This window comes from Artemia franciscana, chromosome 7 (assembly GCF_032884065.1).
Source record: "Artemia franciscana chromosome 7, ASM3288406v1, whole genome shotgun sequence".
NCBI classification, from domain to species: Eukaryota; Metazoa; Arthropoda; class Branchiopoda; order Anostraca; family Artemiidae; genus Artemia; species Artemia franciscana.
Genome location: NC_088869.1, coordinates 34,799,934 through 34,817,340, shown reverse-complemented (window position 1 = coordinate 34,817,340; position 17,407 = coordinate 34,799,934). Strand labels below are relative to the sequence as shown.

General features: G+C 37.2%; 1 protein-coding gene across 2 annotated transcripts in view; it reads left to right on the top strand.

The window, feature by feature from the left end:
* Positions 1-17,407, top strand: part of LOC136029201 (visual pigment-like receptor peropsin) — a 218,124-nt gene extending 200,717 nt beyond the window's left edge. For both annotated transcript variants that reach the window (XM_065707349.1, XM_065707348.1), the window contains exon 8: positions 13,335-17,407. The gene's annotated coding sequence lies outside the window, so the exon portion shown is untranslated. The remainder of the gene's footprint in view (positions 1-13,334) is intronic.

Sequence of the window (17,407 nt, the reverse complement as noted above, 5' to 3'; positions counted from 1 at the left end):
AATAGACATTTACAAAGTTAGTTAACATGTTAGTCAAAAATGAGAAAGTAGCAAACTGCGATTCCTAAGGGGAAACTGCTGCTGAATCTGTTGACGTGTCTGAAGCTTCATATTCTCCAAAAGAAAAAACTTTGGAAATATTATCATCACTGTCACCGCAATTTTTGGCTGAATGGAGCTTGGCAATGAGATTCTGGACGAACTATTTGGCGGCCTTGATGCTACTAAACATAGCAGCTGTTGTAGTTGTTACACAGACAGTTGATGTTTAACATTATGATCAAAGACTATTTCTTGCTTGTTAAACCTAGATTTTCATTAATATTTTTTAGCTTGAAAAGCTGAATGTCTAACGGGGCTGAAGTTATCATCAGATCAACCCTGGGATAAACAGTTTTTAGTAGGAGACTTTTCAGGGATGTCAAAGCACATGGTTCTTCAACTTCAGTGTCAGGTGCTGCTAAAATATCTTTAAGGTGAACTTGATATAGTAGTAGAAGATTAAGAGTAGGGTGTTCATATCCTTCCACTGCATCCATCTTATCCTCAAAGCTTGATAGAAATGAGCAGAGGGCAGTAACAAGCTCAAATTCTTCTTCGAATAGTACTAGCCCACGTCTCCAAATGTAGAACAAGATTATGGCCACGGGTTACTTCAATTTCAAGAAGCTCTTCAACGTGGTGTATCTGGCTGACCAACGAGTAAAAACTTCCTATCTCAGAAATTGAAGCTATTAATTGCCACTAGGAGCTCCAAGAAAGTGTTTGGTAGTTCCATCTATTACGCTCGCAATTAATAGCTGTTCATTTGCTTCAAGTGCCTCATTTAATCCACTGAATACTATGACAACAAAAAGCCATTTGTTTTTAGCCTCTTTTAGTTCTCTCATAATTTCTGCCCCTCGGTAAGTGGGAAGTCTTACAGTGTTTTTATTCGTCTTCAACAAGTTATCATTCTTCTGGACCTAGCTCAGTCACCAACAGGAATCAAATTGCAAATGAAAATTTCCAAATCACAGTAACAAGCTTCTCTCATGTTTCTCTCATCACAGTAACAAGCTTCTCTTATGTTTGCCACTCTGCCTCCCAATATTGTGACACTCTTTCCTGCAAAGAAAGATAAATAAGAACAATAATAGGGAACTTGTTACTTCTTTCTTTTAGCCTTCAGAAAAAAACTTCGTAAATACACGAAGATTCTGAAAAAGAGATGTTGACTTGTCAAATTTCTTCCAAATGAAGAACTGTGTCATTTTGTCGGAGACAGAAGGTTACACGCTACCGGAAATTGGCTTATTAATTTGCATTAATGTTAACATGTTATTTTATTTATGTTTTGATAATTCTATATGGTGGGTTAAAAATCTCAGAAGTAGTTGACGGTATTAAGTTGAAACTTCAAGAAATGTTTAATAGGATGTTGAACTAAATCAGAAAATATCATAAAAATCCAGGTTGTTAAAATGGTGCATGCAATGCCTAAACAGAAAAGAACAGCTAAGGTTATGAAGCTGATATTTTTAGAAGATTTTGAAGGGGGATAAATGTTGAGCTTAATCAAAAGACTCTATGAGCTTCACGGTTGTCAAATTGCGTATCTGCCGTGTCTCAGGCACGGCTAATGGTGTTGATTGAAACTTAAGGAGATTTTGGAGGGAGTTCGAACAAAATCAAAAGATAATATTTGCATCCACGCCGTCAAAAGAGCCTAGGTTATGTGAAATACATAAAAAAATGGTTATTACATTAAGAATAAACTTTTAGGGAATTTGGAGATAGATGTTGTGTTCAATCTAAATACATTATGTGTATATATGTTATCGGAATGATAATTTTTCCGCGCCACACTCAGCAAACGCTCAAGTAAAATTCGAAAATAAAATAATATAAAAATTCAGAAATAAAGAGGTACATGTAACGTTTCTGAAGTATATTCATTGTCTTATTCCCTTTTTATTCATGCGTAATGCTTCAAACATCCTCTCTGGAGAATTCCTACGAGTATATTGTCATTAAATTACAGAGAATTGTTTTAAATCCTGATTTTAAATTATACAAAACTTACACTATCAAACAGTTCGTGGTAACGAACTGTAGTAAGGAGAGACCCGGCTCAATAGTAACCGAGACTCTAAAAAACGGAATTTTTATAACAATAGTTATATCAAAAGAATCGCATTTTAATGCTGATTTTAAATATATAAGTTTCATTACCCATCAAAAGTTAAGAGCCTGAGAAAATTTGCCTTATTTTGATAATAGGGGGAAACACCCCTTAAAAGGCATAGAATGTTAACGAAAATCACACCATCAAATTTAGCGTATCAGAGAACCCTAGTGGAGAAGTAAGTTTTACTTCTCTAGGTTTTACAGAGAATCCAACCACTGTAAGTTTTAGATTGATCAAAGATAATCAGTTTCAAGCCTCATTTTCCCCTTATAAAAAATAAATCATCTCCTTGACCCGCGTAATAATTCATTTTCAAGCTAATCGACAAAAGAGTTCAACTTCAGATTTTTAGCGAAATAATTAAGATTTCTGATTTAAATTTAAATTTTTAAGCTGCATAAGGTTATCTGAGCGTCGGCTTTCATTGCAAATATCTGATTTTAATTTAAATTTTAAGCTGCAAAAGGTGATCTGAGCGTCGGCTTTCATTGCATTCAATATAGTTATTAAATAAAAAAACAAGTTTTTTTTAACTGAAAGTAAGGAGCGATATTAAAACTTAAAATGAACAGAAACTACTCCGTATAGGAAAGGGGCTGTTCCCTCCTCAACGCCCCGATCTTTACGCTAAAGTTTGACTCTTTCTCTCAACTCTACTTTTTAAAACAGTAAAAAAATTTAGCGTAAAGAGCGGGGCGTTGATGAGGGAACAGCCCCTTTCATATACGGAGTAATTTCTGTTCATTTTAAAATTTAATATCGCTCCTTACTTTCAGTTTAAAAAAAACTTGCACTTTTATTTAATTTTTGAACGTTTTTGAATTAATGCATATTTTGACTTTGACTATCTGCACGTGAATACTTAAAAGGAAATTTGAAGATTAATTAATTTTTTGGCTAAATGGCTTTCTCATAGTTTTGATCGGACGATTTTGAGAAAAAAAGGAGCTTGGGAGGTAGGCCTAGTTACCCTACAATTTTTTGGTCAAACAGTTCGTAGTAACGAACTGTAGTAAGGAGCGACCCGGCTCAATAGTAACCAAAACTCTATAAAATAGAATTTTAATACCAATAGCTACATCAAAAGAATTGCATTTTAATGCTGGTTTTAAATATACAAGTTTCAACAAGTTTAATCATATCCATCAAAAGTTACGAGTCTAAGAAAATTTGCCTTATTTTTGAGAATAGGGGGAAACGACCCCTAAAAGTCATAGAATCTTAACAAAAATCACACCATCAGATTCAGCGTATCAGAGAACCCTATTGTAGAAGTTTCAAGCTCCTATCTACAAAAATGTGGAATTTTGTATTTTTTGCCAGAATGCAGATCACGGATGCGTGTTTATTTGTTTTTTTTTTGTTTTTACCCCAGGGGTAATCGTATTGACCCGGTGGTCTGAGAATCTTGCGAGAGGGCCCGTTCTAACGGAAATTGAAAGTTCTAGTCCCCCTTTTAAGTGACTAAGAAATTGGAGGGCACCTAGGTCCCCTCCCACGCTAATCATTTTCCCAAAATCACTGGATCAAAATTCTGAGATAGCCATTTTATTTAGAGTAGTCAAAAAACCTTATAACTTTGTTTTTGGGGACGACTTACTCCCCCACAGTCCCCGTGGGAGGGGCCACAAGTTACAAACTTTGACCAGTGCTTACATATAGTAATGGTTATTTGGAAGAGTACAGACGTTTTCTGGTGGATTTTTAGGTTGAGGGGAGGGGTGAGAAGATGGGGATATGTTGGGGGAACTTTCCTTGGAGGAATTTGTCATGGGGGAAGAAAAGTTTCATGAAGGGAGAGCAGGATTTTCTAGCATTATTTAAAAAAAAAGAAAAAATAAATATGAAAAAGTTTTTTCAACTGAAAGTAAGGAGAAGCATTAAAACTTAAAACGAACAGAAATTATTACGTGTATGATGGGCTCACCTCCTCCTAATACTTCGCTCTGTACGCTAAAGCATTTTTAGTAATTTCAACTATTTATTCTACGGCTTTTGTGATTCAGGGGTCATTCTTAAGAAATTGGGACAAGATTTAAGCTTTAGTGTAAAGAGCGAGGTACTGACGAGGGTGTGAATCCCTTCATATACGTAATAAAAACATGAGAATACAGAAGTTCGTTACGTAAGCTAATTTTTAAGTTACCTATATCTTTTACTAATAAAAATTCGTAAAAACCTAAAAGTTCTAGTTGCCTTTTTCAGTAGCCAAAAACTCGGAGGGTAACAGGGCCTCCTCCCCCGCTCCTTTTTTCTCAAAATCACTCGATTAAAACTACGAGAAAGCCAATTAGCCAAAAAAAATAAATATGCAAATTTCGTTTTAATTATTCATCTGTGGAGAGCCAGAATCAAAACATGCATTGATTCAAAAACGTTCAGAAATTAAATATAAAAAAAAACAAGTTTTTTTAACGGGAAGTAAGGAGCAATATTAAAACTTAAAACAAACAGAAATTACTTCGTATATGAAAGGGCTGCTTCCTCATCAACACCCCGCTCTTTACGCTAAAGTTTTTTACTGTCTTAAAAAGTAGAGTTAAGAGAAAGAATCAAACTTTAGCGTAAAGAGTGGGGCGTTGAGGAGGAAGCAGCTCTTTCTTATACGAAGCAATTTCTGTTCGTTTTAAGTTTAAATGTTGCTCCTTACTTCCCGTTAAAAAACTTGTTTTTTTTTATTTAATTACTTAAAAAGACAACTAGAGCTTTTAATTTTACGAACGTTTTTATTAGTAAAAATACACGTAACTTACGAGCTAACTTACGTAACGAACTTCTAAATTCGTATGCTTTTATTACGTATATTTGGGGGTTCGCCCCCTCACCAATATCTCACTCATTACACTAAAGCCTAAATCTTGTCCCAGTTCGTTAAGAATGACCCCTGAATCACAAAGGCCGTAGAATAAATAGCTGAAATCAATAAAATTACTTTAGAGTAAAGAACGAAGTATTAGGAGGAGGTGAACCCCATCATGTGCGTAATAATTTCTGTTCGTTTCATGTATCAATGCCGCTCCTTACTTTCAATTGAAGAAACTTTTTCATATTCATTTTTGCATTGCTCTTTAAAAAATGGTTAAAAAACCCTGCGCCCCCTTCATGGTAATTCTCTTCCCTCATGACAAATTCCTCCGTGGAAAGTTCTCCCCGCATAAGCCCCTCCCCTTAACCCATCCCCCCAACCAAAAAAATCACCCTGAAAGCGTCTGTACACTTTCCAATAACCATTAGGGGAGAGTCGGGTAAGACGGACCCCATTTTGGTTTTTCGTCTGCGGAAGAGGTTGGAAACAAGCAACGACTGACGAAAGGTGTCTAACTTATCCCCAAAACATTGAGTTACGTAAAGAAACCTTCTTCACACATAAATCAGCCGTATTTCCGGGCCCAGATAAAAAAAACTGAAGTTGGTCAAAAGGTCCATCTTGCCCACCCCATAGGATAAGACGGACCAGTCCTTTGGGCAAGACGGACCCAATTGCTCAAAAAGATTGATTGTCTCTAAACAATTTTATTTCGAATACTTAAAATACTAGTAGTAAGTAAAAAAGTAAAAAGTTAGCAAATAACTATATTTAAACACTGTACGAGGCCAAATCTACGTGAAAACGAACTGAGCCGACTGTCTCGTCGTTCCACCCGAAGGGGTCGGTTTTGGCAGCTTCATGATGACCTCTTCTTTTCGCACGAAGCTCATCTCTTCAGTTGCCATGAATTTGCTCGATGGAGCTAATCGCTTCCAAAACTGAACTTGGAAACCATCAGATTCACAATCACACACAACTCCAACATAATTCCTGAAGCTCTTCTTGGTCGACACTTTCACAGCCAAGAAATCCCCACTTTTTGGTTCGGTTCCATCAAGAAACTCCTCCTCCTCTGACCCATCCAAATGCAAGCTGTCATCCAGCAGTCAGCCACTTTCATCATCCAGCACGATATGTTCATCGAAGCTGTCTTCCCCGTTCCCAGGCTGTTTAGAGAGGTTTCTCTTTTCAGGCCGTTTTCTTTGAGCTTTCTTTTCTGATTTTTTTCTTTTCAACTCAAATTCTTCTTCCAGTCTGTTTTTTTTCAGGTGTGTTCGTCAGAATTTTGGACTTTGTTCTTTTCCTAGACGTTCCGTCTCTTGCATAGAAACTCGCCTTAGGGTGAGGACGAACCGACTCTGGAGTCACTGGCATAGTCGCAGAAATCACTGAGCTACTGGTAGTTGGCAGCACGTCGTTATTCAAGCTCTCGTCGCCAGGGCTGGTTGATGGAACTGCAGACTGGCCTGTCATGGGAGACGTCTCTGGTGCTGGTCGGTCTGTCACAAAGGCGCTGAGAAAGTCTTGATCTTGGAAAACGTTCCTATTGAAAGGGTATATTCCTGTTTTTTGGAACCCGCTTAGTACGTTTTCCATGACGAAAGCTCTTGGAAAAGCGATTCCAACGAATATTCCGATTTCATAAATGGTAATCCTCCTGTTTGGGTTCGAAATCATCCACGAGTTAGCTGCTTCATTGTAGTATCGCTTGAATGGCCCATAAACAGCAACATCAAGAGGCTGCAGCTTGTGACTGCAATGTGGCGGAAGCGTTAAGACGTCAATGCCGTTTTCTCTGCAAAGATTAACCACGCTCAATGAGACGTGCGAATCATGGTTATCCATAATCAGCAGAAGTCGATTTGTGGGCGAGCAACTGGTTTGGGAGATCAGATGGCGTATCATATCCGGGAAGATTTCGGCTGTCATCCATCCAGACGGCTGGCATTTTCCTGTGCTTCCAGGGGGCGTGCCATTGAGAAAACTTTGAAGCCAGTTCACTCGTGGAAAGACAAAGAAAGGGGCTATCGACTGGCCAGCTGCGTTGATACACCCTACGACTGTTACCAGCGTCCCTCGCTCAGCCGAAGTAATGCGTCCAACTTGCTTCGATCCCTTTTCTGCAACCACTTTTGGTGTCTTCTGAACGGTGATTATAACGGTAGATTATATATTCTATTCGGCGGATACTTGTGCTTTATAAGCAGCTCTTCTAAATTATTGAAGAATTCGCTGACATTCGTCCTGTTGAAGCTGGTGGCTCTGTCAAGGCTTGTCGCTTCGGAGGACCTTAGGGAAAGCCCAGCACGACTCATAAAGCTATTCATCCAGTCTTTTCCTGCACACTTATTTTCAGTCCAGTTCTTCGGCATATTCTTCCCTTTGGCCTGGGCATATTCATATGCAAGCTGACCTGCTTACTTTTTCGTAAGTCCATGATGCATGTGCTGTGCCGTGATCATATAGTCCTTCAGAAGTATCTCTTCGTTTGCTGAGAACACACTTTTAAAGTTGAAGGTAGTTGCCAACTCCACTGATTGGAGATCTTCTGCTGCGTCGAGTTTTGCAACTGCTCTTCGCACTGTGCTTCGTGGCAAACCAACCTCTTTCGAAACTTTGCGAAGCGGCGAACCAGATTTAACTCGCATAGCAGCTGCTCTCAGTAAGTCCTGGTCGTGGAGACCGCGGGTGGTTTTCCTAGTATACTTTCCCATTCTGCAAAAGAGAGACAGCTTAATATATTTCTAATTGACATGCGGGAACAATAAATGCAACACAATATTCACAAAATACGTAAAAAATAATAACTTCGAAAAAGATCCCAGATGATAGGGGGCAAGACGGACCGGTCCGTCTTACCCGCTGTCTCTGTGGTCCATCTTACCCTAAACCTGCTTTTTCGGAATAGTTAAAAAATATAACATAAGATGGCGCTGCATCGAAAAAAATTAATGTCTCACACACTCTCCTAGAACTCCATATTTGTAAGAAAAATTACCACAGTATAAAACAGAACATTAGAAACACCAGAAAAGAAAAACATTTACCTCAAAAGCCGGTTTCGAGAATGTTAAAACGAATAAAAATATTTTTCTCGAACACAAGATTGGCTTCAACTCTCAGACTTCGCTCCGAAACTTGCCACTAGATGGCCGTTGTTTCTAGCTCTACAAGTGATAAAAAGGTGAGGCTCAAGTCGAGCAATGACAAAAGGTCCGTCTTGCCCCCCGGTCCGTCTTACCCGACTCTCCCCTACTATGTGTAAACACTGGTCAAATTTTGTAACTTGCAACCCCTCCCACGGGGACTCTGGGGGAGTAAGTCGTCCCAAAGACAAAGTTATTTGGTTTTCGACCATGCTGAATAAAATGGCTATCTCAAAATTTTGGTCCGGTGACTTTGGGAAACATGAGCGTATGAGGAGGCCTAGTTGCCCTCCAATTAATACTAAATGGCTAAATGCTAAATGGCTAAATGGCTTTCTCTTAGTTTTGATCAGACGATTTTGAGATATTAGGGGTGGGGAAGGAGGCCTAGTTGCCCTTCAATTTTTCGGTTACTTAAAAAGGCAACTAGAATTTTTAATTTTTAACAAACGTTTTTATTAGTAAAAAAATACATAACTTAAGAATTAACTTCTATATTCTTATATTTTTATTATGTATATGAGGGGGATTGTCCCCTCGTTAATACCTCGCTCTTTACACTAAAGCCTAAGTTTTGCCCCAATTCTTTAAGAATGACCCCTGAATCCGAAAGGCCGTAGAATAAATAGTTGAAATTACTTAAGATACTTTAGCATAAAGAGCGAATTATTTAGGAGGAGAAGAACCCATCATATGCGTAATAATCTCTTTTCGTTTTAAATTTTAATGCTACTCCTTACTTTCAATTAAAAAAAACTTTTTCATGTTTATTTTTTCATTGTTTTTTTTATAGTAATGCTAGAAAATCCTGCGCCCTTTTCATTGAATTTCTCTTCCCCCATGACATATCCCTCCAAGGAAAGATCCTCCTACATAGCCACCTCCCCTCAACCCCCCAAACCGAAAAAATCCCCCTGAAAACGTCTCTACACTTTCCAATAAACATTACTGTATGTAAGCACTGGTCAAAGTTTGTAGCTTGCAGCCCCTCCCCTGGGGACTGTGGGGGAGTAAGTCATCCCCAAAGAAATAGTTATTTTGATTTTTGACTATGCTGAACAAAATGGCTGTCTCAAAATTTTGATCCATTAACTTTGGGTTAAAAATGAGCGTTGGAGGGGGCCTAGATGCCCTTCTATTTTTTGGTCACTTAAAAAGGGCACTAGAACTTTTCATTTCCGTTAGAATGAGCCCTCTTGCGACATTCTAGGATCACTTGGTCGATACGATGACCCCTGGGAAAAAAAACAAATAAACACGCACCCGTGATCTGTCTACTGGCAAAAAATACGAGATTCCACATTTTTGTAGATAGGATTTTGAAATTTTCGCAATAGGGTTTCTTATACGCTGAATGCGATGGTGTGATTTTCGTTAAGATTCTATGAATTTTAGGGGGATGACTTTTTGACTTTTCTATGACTTTTTGACTTTTTTCTCCCTATTTTCTAAAATAAGCCAAATTTTCTCAGGCTCATAACTTTTGTTGACATAGACTAAATTTGATGAAACTTATATATATAAAATCAACATGAAAATTCAATTCTTTTGATATATCTGTTAGTATCAAAATTCCGTTTTTTAGAGTTTCGTTTACTATTGAGCCGGGTCGCTCCTTACTACAGTTTGTTACCACGAACTGTTTAATATACAGAGGGGTAGGGGAGTGTTGAGATTTAATCTCTCACTTCCTTTCATTTATACTAAGTCTGAGTGATATTGCTGGAGGGGGATAATACCTCCCTTCTTATTGCAGAAAAATGTCGCTAGCATTTATTTTAAAACTTTTTATAAGTGAACTAATTTGATTTCCTTTTCACAAAATCTTGTAGAGGGGTTTGTAAGTGTATATCAACCATCATGAAGGTCATCTTAGTTGTTAGGTAATTTTTTTGTGTGTGGGGGTATGTTTCAAAGAGTGCAAATTAGGGGAGATGTTTCAGAAAGATATTAAATGTCAAATATTCTAGCTCTGATTAAGCCTTTCGATGAGAATAGAATGAGTTTTGGGGAAGGTGGGGGGAATGAAAAATGATAAATAATTCATCTTGATCCCCAGGAATATTTTTTCTCTACGCTTTTATTACTGATGCATTTATGGGAGGGATCTAGTAGGACCCCTTCCATTGCAATAATATGTCTCTGTATGTCAAGAAACATTATATTGTCTATCAGCACAGAGTTAGAAAAGGCGAGGTGAGCCATTATAAATGTAGTGAGGAAATTTCTTTGGAGGGGGGAGGGGCAAATGCAACTAGGAGATTTGTTTTCAGTAACTTTAAATAGTAATATTTCTCTTTTTCCATTTATACAGGCTACAACGTTTCATTGGATTCAAATTTATGTATATAATCTATTTAAAATACAAAATTCCTCTTGTAGAGGTTGTGATGGCCTCAGACACATAGAAGTTCAGATGTTACACAAAATTTCTATCGAAACGAACTGCAATCCCTTTGTCTGCACAAAAATCTGAAGTAAAAACAATGATAAGAATTTATTCAACTAAATTACTGTTCATCGCAAATTCTAACAACATATCCAAATTTTAATGAAATTTTAAGCACAATTCAACAGTTTAATTTTTAAATAGACAAACCGAAGAGGCAGGGGGAGGGGCTACCAATCAGTTTACAGTTATTGGCATATGTAATTTAAAAGAGAAGTTTAAAAACACGGGGATTTGAACAGCTGTTACCCCACATCATATATCGCATAGACCAGCACACGACATGAAAAATGATCTGAAACGAACCAAAAATTAAGGTTTTTTCATCTGAAAGTGAGGAACATTATTAAAACTTAAATCCTGTGATCTATGAGAGAGTTCTCCTTCCTCAACTTCTTGGTATTTACTCTAAAAGTTTAACTTTTAGGCCAAATTCTTTAAGAAAAGTTGCTGAAACACAGAGGCCATTTGACTAGAAAAAGGATCTTCCTTAAAACACAAAAAACTTTTGCTTCAAGAGTGAGTAGTTGAGGAAGTGGGTTATCTTCTGTTAACGCAGAGATAAACGGTGAATATTTCAATGCTCTCTGTCTGGTTTTTGATGGTTTCCTCTTAATTACTTGACAGTCCACGATTTCCCAGTGGGACCATGACCCCCGGCCACCTTCTTGTGGCCACTGTAAATACAGTCATGTATAACTACTATTAAAAATTCTACAAAGTTTCGTCCAATATATAAATAGTAAATCAAAATCTAGATACTTGTAGAGAAAACCAATGAAGTTAAAAAAAAAATTCTTAACAAATGAGAGCCAGATTAAAAGCAAAGACGAGCCTTAACAAAGTAAAATGATTTTCAAGCGTAAAAGTACCATAAATCAAAACGAACAGAAATTACAATTAAATAACTTTTTTTTACAATAAAAAATTCAAAAGCACAAAGAGTACAAACTAAGAAGAGTGGTGCGGACGTCCCCGTGCCTTCTAAAGATCAGAAAAGAATTCGTACTTTGCTTCCCAGTGTTAGGTCACCAGTTTCTCCAGGTTGAGTTGGTATTGCAGCAAACAAGATTAGAGAGAGTGGATGATGTAAAAGAAAAGTTAGTACTTACAAAAAAAGAATGGTGCTTTTACTCAAACAACCATCAGCAGTATTTTGGGCAGTAGCATGCGGCAAAGATTTTATGAAGGTGACAGTAATGAAATATGTCTAAATTTGAGGCAAGACTTTCCTGTTGTCATTTTTGTTATTTTATAGCCAACAGACCATTTAGGGTCCAGTGTCATGACGACATTAATGAGATTTGATTGTTTTCCTACAACAAAATAGAGCGTTTTTATTCCATGAAAACATCCTTTTAGTATAGTCCAAAGCCTTTAATTCCAGAAATCCGTTCAAATCGGATTCATTTCAAAATTCAACAACGAGGAACTTTCAAATATGGAAATCCAACAACTCTGTTTATTGCCACTCAATTAATCTTCGAAGGAGAGTAGGAAGTCACGCACTGAGAAATCTTCAGCAAAGGACAATTAATTAATTGACGAAGAACTTGATGCCGTTGCTACCTTATTCTCAAGAGCATACTTATCATCTAAAATCTAGGGAGCCTTCTCCACGTAAACTATGCATTATAGCATATATTGAGGCAATTGAATAATTCGGAAAATTATATCTATTTTTAGATTTATTTGTGACAAATGTTTTTCTTATGGAAAATCTCAAGTCCTTAGAAGATGAACAAATATATAAGAGACGCAATTTAATATGGTCAATAGTTAAATTAAACTTTTCTAGGTGTTAAACAAAGATGTCTCGGGCTCAAACTGTGAACCTGAAATTACTGTATAAATTTAATTTTAAGAATAGTCGTGAAAATAACTAAAAACAAATTGTATTAAAATTTTCTTTTCGGTTTTACGTATGCCTTCCCTACTTTTTGCCTGATGTACTTTATTGACATCAGTTGAATGGCCATCGTAAAAATGTTATTACAAGTGTCACATCTAAGCATTTTGAAACGTGATCAGCTGAAAAGATTCAAATTAAATTGTGGATCCTTTTAATTTTATCAACTGGACAAACAGTATTCTAAAGGTGAAACTTCTTACGTTTGTATAGATATAAGCGGAGATTTTGAATACAGAGGTACGGTTGCTTCCTAGTCGCTATATCACGGAGAAAGATTTTTTACTTGTTTTGTGTGAAAGAAGAAACCAAATGGAAGGAAATGGAGGAAAATTCAAAATTCAGGAGCTTCAACAAAGTTTCTAGCAACCACCACAATTAATAAAATAGGACGGTAGCATGCAATTTTCTTAGCTAATAAACTATATTTTAACTTTTTTTTTATTTTCGCTATATTTTTTCGAATCTAGTGTAAGTATATTTTGTAGCGATGCCTCACATAATTAATTCTTTTTGTCATAAGAAATAAATTTATTTTCTTGTTGACCTAACACTATTTTTTTTAGAAAAATATGTTGTGCTCTTTTATTTTTGCATTATTCGAAGCATATCTCGCAAAACACGAATTTATTTGAGCTAGAAATCGGCCTACTGAGTATTCTGGGCTATATGAAAAAAAAGTCAAATTCGTAGTTAACAATTGCAGCGAGTCTAATCAGGCAGTGGTTACCACGAGAAAAAAAAACACTTTAACATTAAACTCATTTGTTTTTTCAGGGCCGTCTCTCACTAAAATGCTAAAAATTGTGCTTCTGGTATTTCAGCAATTTTAAAATCCTCACTATTCATAGGTGTCCTAAAAGACGTTCTGAGTGACTACGATGAGGACTGAATCAAATCCCTTGTATATAACTGCGTAAGAGTGTCTCAGTGTGGAAAGTGTTGGATATTTGTGTTTTATTTTGAATCAAAACAAGGTTTGGACCTGTTCTTGAAAGTCTCCCTGAAAGGTGGATACTAGAGGCTTTTCGTACAAGAATTTGTTTCCTCACAAAGCGCTGCTTCTCGTGTCACGAAATCGCCAATTTGGTCTCTCAGTGATCGAACCAGGCACTCACTATCGACTCAGATCGCCCGATCATCCTTCAAGTAGTGCATCCCCTTGTTTAGAAAAAAAAATGTTCTACCTAGGATGTAAAGCTGCCAATCATACGTGCTGTAGTATAAAATGTTCGAAAAACAAGAGTTAACCGGCAAAGCCCACAGTACGACATGGATCCACCTACTTTCCCACAAGCAGTATCTCTTTAATCATAGAATATAAATCATTGAGCTTCAGTTAGACTTCCTGCAAAACGACTTGCTGCCAAGTGTTGATTTTGTTGATTGTAAGGATATTTTTTCATGAGCTATAGTTTAGGTCTTCTAAAAATAAATTCGGATTTTGTCACTTATTCAGTCGAGATAAACGAGTAACTCCAAGTGGTTGCCCGTCAGTTGGCAACATGACCCTCTTTTTTAGTTTGCTTCGCTCTAGTATTTTCGATTCTTGTTATTTATTCTTGCTGTTCTTCTAAAAGTGTGTATTATATTCAATGTTTGCCTCTCGACTGATAACCACGATGAACGGTAGGGATTTCCGGGTACGTCCACGTGGGAGAAACAAGGGTCTTATCTCTCTATAATTTACAAGTTAGGTAAGCACTGTGTTATTATCGGGTATCTTAACTTTAACTTAATTGACATATCATCATTCCGTGCCTTTAGTTGTCTGGTATTTTTGATAATCGTCATAAGATTCTTCCGAAAGACCTTGAACATACTTAGACACATAAAGCAAAATACGCATCACACCTTGACCAGGTAGTCTCTTCAACAAATCTTCAAGTGTCAGATGTCATCGTCGTTACTGATCTCCAATTGTCAGACTACCTTACAATACCTGCGTCTCTTCTCATCCTTAGTTTTCTCCTTTTCACAACCCTGTATGCCCCGGGCTTAGTTTAAAAGAAACTGGAAAATTATTTGATGTGATTTATTTTGTGTAACTGTTATGGATTCTCTCCTACAAAAGATTCATGCTCCGTTACAGCTACGAATGCGAAATCAAAAATCTGATATAAATACAAAACACGTGTTTCTTGACATGTATCTTACATAGATCTTTCCTGCCCTCAAAAGTGTAGACAAAGGTTGTGTAAGTCAAAAACGTATCCACGGGGGAATCACAAAGCATTGGCAAGTAAGCCAATCCTTGTTGAAGTTTGGTGATAGTCAAAGTTCTGGTCCCATCTATGGCCACCGTTTGAGCGTCTTTGTTTTGGCTGGGTTTCAGAGATTCATCTTTCCTGCAAACAGAAGCTTGAAAAAGATCTATTTATACACATGAACCTGATATTCGAAGAGAAGTCCCAGTAAGCTTGTCAATCACAAACTTCCTTCTAGAGAAATGTCTAAGGAGATCCTCCCAGTGCTCACTCATCCACCCATGAATTCTAATTCCAAGTGAAATTTACCCCTTTACGCTGAGTTCTTTCGACCAGATGCCTTCTTTCAGTCTGAATATGAAGGAATCTTGACCCACTTCTTTATAGCTGCCCTCCAGACAATTTTTTAATTTTGTTGCCTTGATTGATTCTACAGTGCGAGTGATTCTGCGATTTAAACGTAGGAAATTTTCCGGAACAGATAAATAAATTGCTCATCACATCCTCTATGATTGTGGGATACATTTGATTCATATTACCCTTTTGATACAGATGATTGTGATCCAAGGGGCTCTAACCTCTTCTTTCTTGATTGAAGATTTCACTTCAATTCCAAAGAAAGGAAAATTTGCCTCCCAGTGCTTTTCGTTCCACTCAACAGCAGTGGCTGTCGACCTTATGCCTCTTTTCAGTCTGAATATGAAGGAATTTTGACCCACTTCCTTATAGCTGCCACCAGACAACTTTGTTGTCTTGGTTGATTCTATAGTGCAGGTGATGCTGCGATTTAAAAATAAGAAATTTTCTGGTATAAATAAAGTGATCGCTCTTCACATCCTCTATTATATGAGCTACATTTGATTCATATCAAATGGAGTCATCAGAGGAGTTAGGCAGGGTGGTGTTCTGTCCCCTACGCTTTTTAAGATTTGTATTTCTAGTGTGCTGGCTAATATTTCAGGTACATACCTTTCTGGTCTTGCGGATGTTTCTTATCTTGCGTATGCTGACGACTTGCTTCTGATTAGCCATTCCAAAATGGGTCTTTCCAAAACGGTCTCTATAGTTTCTGATGCTTTCTCTGATATTGGCCTTTCAATTAATATAGATAAATGTGAGTTTCTTCCCTATAACTGTACTACTGCTACTCCCCTTCACTGTAACAGCTTCACTATCCCTCTTGTTGATTGTATTCGTTGGCTTGGTACCTCTATTACTAATAATCTTTCGAGCTTACGTCAGCGTACTGTTTGTGATATAAGTAAAAAGATTCAGATTGGTTATGCAAAAATTGTTGCAAATAGAGGGAAGTATAATAGACGTGCGCTGGCTAAACTTCATTCTACTTTCTGTGATCATTCTGTCCTTTATGCTTCAGGTCTTTTCACCCTTCTTAATAATGGTAATTAAAAAGAATTCGGATAAATTATTTCAAATTTTGCAAATTTCTTCTGTATCTTCCACCTAGGACAAAAACCGGACTCTTGTTAAAAAATTTTCAGTTCCTGATATAACTTTAAAGTTGGAGATTCTTCACAGACAACTCTCCAGTACAGCTTCTGCGCGCCTATCCCCTCATCATCGTCTTGTCCGTTTTTTTCGTTGACTTTGTGTGTGTATTTGTTTTTCTCTTTGTGTTTTTTTTTAATTTCATTTTTTTGTGTATTATTTAATTTTTTGTATTAACGTAAAAAATTTCTATTGTCATTACTTTTCATTTTTTGTATGTTTTGCTTTTTTGTGTGTATTTAATTGTTTGTACTCCACATTTTAATTCTTTTATAGTGTTGTTGTGGGTAAGAAATAAATTATTATTATTATTATTATTATATTACCCTTTTAAAAGGACGATTGTGATCCAAGGGTTCTAACCTCTTCTTTCTTTATTAAAGATCTCACTCCGATACCGAAGAGAGGAAAATTCGCCACTCGGTGCTCGTCGTTCCGCCCTATAACAGTGACTACCACTTATTGCAAGCCTTTTGAACTGCTTTTCAGCGACCAACTGAACATGAAGTTCTATTTTCTGCCAAATTAGTTTTGTTTCCAGCCATGTCTTGGTTGTGCCCGTGCTTTATCCATCATTACGAATGCATCGGTTGATGCTCATTCATCAAGAGGAAGTCTTGTACACGCAGCTAACGATATGTGGAAAGTTTTTGATTTGCTCATTCACCCCGCTATGTTATTCTATGCAGCAAAACGTTGGATGAGCCCTTTATACAACAGAGCCCTCCGAAACATGCATTCTTGTCTTAAAGTTCGCCTGGTCTTCCATTCATCATCTAAAGCTGATGGCCTTCCTCTATACCATTTTAATTCTGATCACACAACCACTCGTGATACTTTTGTGGACAACGAGAAAGGTACCTGTCTAGGTGCTGTTTCTTCCTGTTCATTCTTCAGCAATGTAGTTGTCGATGTGCAGTCCGCTGCTACCTCTTCTTTCACCCTCGTCGGTCTCAATTTGTCTTATCTGTTATGCAGACGACATTCTGAACCTGTGTCACACTATCCAGTGCATTAGTGACGCATCACATGACTACAACCTGAGCATGCAAAACTCGGTCTTGAATTCAATTCTGAAAATTCGTAAGTCGGATTCTTTCAACCAAAAGAACGCACCGTCAGCAGATATTCCTCTCGGGAACAACAAGATTAAGCCAGTTGATTGTAGTGCTTACCTCGGTCTCCCTATTATTTCCTCAATAAAAGCA